Source organism: Clarias gariepinus, chromosome 22, assembly GCF_024256425.1.
Source record: "Clarias gariepinus isolate MV-2021 ecotype Netherlands chromosome 22, CGAR_prim_01v2, whole genome shotgun sequence".
NCBI lineage: Eukaryota > Metazoa > Chordata > Actinopteri > Siluriformes > Clariidae > Clarias > Clarias gariepinus.
This window is the reverse complement of record NC_071121.1, coordinates 9,176,511-9,183,031: the sequence shown is the minus strand read 5'-3', so window position 1 is coordinate 9,183,031 and position 6,521 is coordinate 9,176,511.

Sequence of the window (6,521 nt, the reverse complement as noted above, 5' to 3'; positions counted from 1 at the left end):
ACAGATTGCCACCTCTGACTCTCTCAGCGCCGGCAATACTGTGCAAAGCCAGATTTCAGCTGCTGTGGTCTTATCTCTCTCATCCAGCAAATGTGACTAAATGAATGTGTGTGAGTGTATGCAAATTTGTGTAAAGACACTCACATGGCCACTAATAAAGATGAAACATGCAGTGGAAATACAGAGCAGTTTCGAGATAGCTGTATCTTTGTAACTTTCACAACATTTACAGACAGGTCCGTAAGTATTTGGACAGCGAAACAGTTGTATTTTTGCGTCTGTACACAACCAGATTTGAGATCAAGATGTGATTTAAATGTAGACTTTCAGCATTGATTTGTCTTCATTGCATTTTCTCCTTTTCACTGTTTCTCTTTTATAGCAACTGATAATGCAAGTTAAATTCATATCTTCAAGGAGAAACACTTTATACCAAATGACCCTCATATAAAGCTCTTATAATGATATATAGACAATGTTGTTCGGAGAAAATTTCATATCCTTATATGTAAACATTGTAGTCATTTAGGTCTCAAGACGTTATGAGGTTTAACTAAAATATTGTTTCGTTTTTTTCCCCAACCATTTTCACAAGTGCAAAAGTAATCAGACAACATAGTACTGATGAACAGTTTGACGGCAATGTGTGGCTCTTCATTTTTCATGACAAAGTGAGGAAATAAATGATCTGAAGTTGATTTAAGTGTTGGGTTTGCATCATGTTGAAAAACAAAGCAGACTTATCAGAGAGATAGCAGAGGTTTTAGGAGTGGCCAGATGGTGAGCTCAGCAACACCATAAGCCATGAAAGGACAACTAAGACATCAAAAAATTATTAATTGGAAAGACATAACCATTCACAACATCTAGCCAAGTCAGGAAAACTCTTAAGGATGTAAGCGTATCATTGTTAAAGTGTACAATCAAGAGACGCTTTCAGGAATGTGAATAAATATGGTTTAGCTCAAAATGCAAACCACTGGTTACACTCAATTACAGAAAGGCCAGAATAGACTTTGCTATAAAATAAAAAAAAAAAGAAGCTTGTCCAATTCTTATATAAGATTAATTTGTAGCAGAATGATTGGAAGAATATGAACATGGAAAGGAAGGGCTCATGATCTAATGCATACTATATAATGTGTCAAACATGGTGTAGGCTTTGGCACCAATAGAACTGGGTCAATGGTGTATACTGATGATGTGACTTCTGACAGTTGTACTGTTGTAAGTTCAATTGGAAAATAACCTAGAATGCACCGCAAAAGCAGCCCAAAGCAAAAAGGTGGAATGGTCCTAAAGGGGCGCGTTGGTCACCCATCCAATTGAGCATGCTTTTTACTTAGAGGCTGAAAACCCCATGAAAAAACAGCGACTGACGCCAGGTACCGTAAATTCAATTCAATTTATTTTTATTTGTATAGCGCTTCTAACAATTGACATTGTCGCAAAGCAGCTTTACACAATCAAAAGAATTATTTAAGTAAAGACCTGGCAAAGCAGCTTCAGGGAGGAAATTTGCATTTGCAAAAATATGATAATTGTGTCCCTGTTCAAATACTTATGGACATAACTGCATGACCATTAAAGCCCAAATTAAGAAGTGAGGAAAAAACTTATAACCTTACTGTAGAACTTTACTAAAGTTGTTCACCCTTAAAATAAACTGATGGCTTCATATTTTTAATGTCATCTGACAAAAACTTTAGTCTCTGGGGAAAATGGCACGTGTGCTGCTTCTGAGTGCCGTTCACCGACAGTGAATGTTCCTTATCTCTCTTAGTGATCGAATTCTTTCCAGCACCTGCCCCTATAGAAGAAGAAACAGGGGGTCATCAGGGTCATGTCCTGTGTGTGCCATACACCTTCTAAGGTCAGAGGTCAGCAGTGACCAGTGATGTCAAGCTGTCCCAGAGTGAAGCAGCTTTCCTTTGCTCTGTAGTAACAAGACCTGAAAAAAAGTTCACATGCTAACAGGGGGCCACAAGCCCCGGTGTGACTCTTGTTGCCACTCGGTCACACTGATGTTTCTGTCGGTTTAAAATCTAATTACTGAGCATTAATAAGCATGCAGTCAAATTCCAGTTGAGACTGGTACTCGAAATGGCAGACTCGTTCCATTAAAATGTAATTAATGAATATGAAAATGAAAGGCCATCAAAAGGAATTTTTAAAATGCAGCATGTGGAGGCTTTTTAACACCATGTCTATGTGTCTTGCATTAACTATGGGAGAGCTAGGAGTGCTGTTAAGTGTTTTTTTTTTTTTTTTTTTAGAATCACTCAAGAAAAACTTACAGATGGTATGTGTAAGAGTGAACGGGAATTTTCACAGCAACAAATCAGCTGCTGATGGTTGCTACATAGCACTAAGTTGCACTCTGTAGCAGATGTGAGTTGAAACCCTACACAGTATGATGTATAGTTTCTATACCACTAGCACTATTTGCATACAGATGCCCAGACAGTCTTACTATAGCGCTGAAAGGGGTGGGGGAGGGGCAGCGCAGGCCTGACGATGGGCCCAGGCAAGAGACTTGCTGACAAGCCCATCATTTGTAGCTATGGTTCTTAGCGTCATGGTGACCTTCCCGACACCAAAAGGCACAGGTGCCATATCGATTACCATGGATTTCTCAGAGAGAGTGAGAGATGTGTTGGTGGGGAGTGTTTGAGTGTTTCATTGATTGCTCGCTCCCTCTCAAAATGCTATTAGCACTTTTGGGATCATTAAATTTAACGGGGCTGGTGATGCAGGATTATGTAATTGCATAGCTGAGACTTACTGCAGATGGGCCGAGTGTTGAAAGCCGTGCATGTTGCGGGCCGTGCATGTTGCGGGGGTGAAGTTATTCATCATACTGGGGGGGTAAATTGACTAATCAAGGCTTGACTTGTGTCCAGAAAGTGAGTGTGTTTAATTAGTGGAGAGGAATAGGGGGGTTGCAGGAGCAGGTGGAGGAGAGGCAAGAGATGAAGGGAGATTGTCTTGTGCAAAGAGAGCAAGCAGGAGGGGCTGAGAAGTCTGAAAGGAGCTTGTCCCCTGCTTCTTCAGACACTTTTGTCTTATTCTCTCCCTGAGACAAGAAAACCTATACTTTACGACATCTGCTAGGCTGATTTTCCCAGAGCTTAGCAGCTCAAAGGGCTTAGCACAAAATCATCATCTTGGCATGACTGTAGTCAAGAACTTTTTTTTTTTTTTTTTCAAACTCTGTAAGTTTATATGGAGGTTTTGAAATTTGTCCCTGCCCTCATTTCTGTTAAGTTGGTAAGCTGAATAATAAATAAGACATCTGTTTCTTTTGTACATGGTAAAATTTCATTGTGTATCTGCAAGCTAACGTAATGCATTTTGGTGACATACATCGCACCTTTATGTTGTAAATCCGTTTTTTCTGCCATACACCTTAATTTTTAAGAAAATTAAGTATGCATTCATCATCAAACTATCCTGTCAGAATCGTTATGGAATGTTGGTGTTAATTATTAAACATTTCTATCAATATTATGCAAGAGGTTTTATTTTTATGAAGTTAAATTGACTGGATGTACAAAATATGTGCAACTTTGGACTGTTAAAACTTCCTCCTCCACTATTTTTAACAACACTCTTTCAAAAGAGACTAGGTGTACTCGCTTGATATCTGCCTCCAGGGTCACAGCTGTGCCAAGTAGTGCTTTTTCACACTAACACGCACACATACACACACACACACACACACACACTCACACACACACACACACACACACACAAAGCTTATTAAGGGAGCCTCTAGCTCAGTGGCCTGGAAATCGGCCTCTTAGCTCCGCCCCAAAGTGTGGACATCCTTTGTTATTTTAATGGTGGCAGTGTGTCTGTGTATTTATGTGTGTGTTTGTGTGTCTGTGTGCATGTCTGTGTGTGTCTCTGTGTGTGTGTATGTAAAACAGAGAGAAAGGAGGAAAGAGAGTGAAGTGGAGTCACTGACTTGGACCTCAACTCCTACCTAGACAGGCAAATCCCCGACTTAGGTGGAGTTCAGCTGCCGACTTGTCACCCAAGATAATAATAATAATATCATTTATAATAATAAAAATAATAATAGAAAGTAGAAGAAGTATAAAATAGTAGTGTAATAGTAATATTGAAAAAGACATAGATGAAGCATACAAATTAATAAGAATGCTGTTTAATAAATTGTATATATTGTAAAATAAATGTTTATAACAGTACATAATAAATATAATTTTTTTTTCCTTAGTTTATATTCTATCATTATACAATATTTACTCGATTAAAAATCTAGCTTTTTGTACATTTAGTAGTTTTAGTAACTAAAATTTTAGTATAAGTTACCTTAGAATAAGTTTCCATATAATTTAACCAGTATTTAAATTTTTGTAGTAACAAATAAAAAAGAATCTGGTAATTATATGCATTATGTGTAAGCAAAAAAATAATAATCAAAAACAACTCTACTTGTTACAAATTAGTTACAAAGAAAATCTGATCTAATCTAAGTACTGTCCATAACTTTAAATATACAACAGAAAGCAAACTATAGAACTTAAGATCCCTTCTACAGTGAAATACAGTATATTGAAGTAAACTTTCTGTTGTTGTGACATGTGATGTCATTCATTCTTCTGAAATCACTAAGATTACTGAGAATGTTCTTCTTTCTTCTCTTCTTCTTCTACTTTTTATTGCTTCATTTGTTATAATATTTTTAACAAATGTACTAATTTTGATTGTGTTTTAAACTTTTTAAAATGCAAATTTTCATTAAATATTCATTAAATTAAATTGAATATAATCAAATTTTAAATGTGGCAGGTATACAGACATTCTAAAGTCAGAGATTAAATCGAAAAAAACATCAACTGCTTCATTTGAATTCAGTAACCAGAGAACCTTTTAATAAAAGATGTGCACACTTTTATGTGCTAAGTTTTTAGTAAGTTGCTAACCTTTTATCTTGTCACTATCTTAACAAACTTTGGGTTATTTGGTGTGTGGAATCAAATTGCTCTGATTTATGTAAAACAACTAAAATAAGTTAGTTGCTTATTTATCTCGTTGCTTTAGAAACTCTTTCGAATCATTCCATATGGTAGATTTTTACATTTTAAATCTGCGTGGATAGATAAGTCCTCCGAAGAGACGTATTTGATTGTGTCTCTGCTGCATGGTGCTAACCCTTCATTTCTGCAGCTACATGTGAAGAAACAAAGGAGTCTGAGAAGGGCAGCTGTACTCAGGCCCACACCCTCACACCTTCATTTCCAAAACTCTTTTAAAAATCAGGCTCTGAAAGCTTTGTAGACTTTCTGCAGGCCTGGTGTCCACTAAGTGTGGATGCCTTAATAAGCGCCCCCTGGCTCTTTCCATGCTTTAGTCTCCCCCACTCCTCCCTCACTATGGCAACAACAGGAAGGGGGGTATGCTGGCATCATTATCAGCAGGGCCATCTGTCATGGGGAGCTGAGAGTTTAGCTCATGGACTGGGGATACCTCAGTACCTCAGCACATATGCCTCTGCACTGGGCTAATGGAGGGTGTGCGTGCGTGTGTGAGTGTATGTGTGAGAGAGAGAGAGCAGATTAAGATTGTGAGAAAGAGAGAGTGAGTGAATATCCAATACTATTGCTTTCAATGAAAATCTTGTTAAATGCTTGATTGGTTGATTAACTGGCTGATAGAGACATCTTTTAAAGTCAGGACTGTCATGACAGAAAAGCAGAAATGTTTTTCCACTTCCTAATATTAAGCTATGTCAATATGATCTCTTGCACTATATATAATGCAGTTCTTTTGTGTTAGTTGCATGCAATTATAATAATCCACCACAGTTCTGTACCCATTTTAACCATTTGAAACTATAGAAAGTTGTACATACACATCTACATATACATACCTACTGTATAATAAGGACATTTTATGAACAATCCCATTTAATTCAACACAGGGTATGTAGGTGATTGCTATACAGTGGGGTCCAAAAGTCTGAGACCACCCGTGAAACTCCTTCTCATTGACCTTTATTTTTTACAATTTACAATTAATATTATAAGCAATAACTTGAATAAGAATCTTAAGTAAATTCTTAGATATATTTATAAGTATTACAAGAGTTCTGATTTTCTTCATACTTATATGGTACATTATGTCCCTTTTCTGCTTTAATGACCGTGTGTGAGCTGACTCTACAAAGTTTCTGCAAAAACGCATGATCCATGTTAGATTAAAAAAACACTGGCATGATTACACATTACATTTTTTTATTTATTTGACAATTTTTTTAATTCTACATTAGTGTGTGTATTTCCTGTACTGACAGATTTACATTGCATTCTCAGGACCCACTTTCTGTAATAAATAAATGTAAAGATAATGAAATTTTCAGATTTACTAACCAAAAGATTTTTTTCTACCAAATATTTAAATGGATTAAAAGTCTTACTGTTTAAAAATCACTTATATTCAAAGATCAAAAATTGTACCCAGGTCTGTTGGGCTTGTATGATTATTTGTATTTA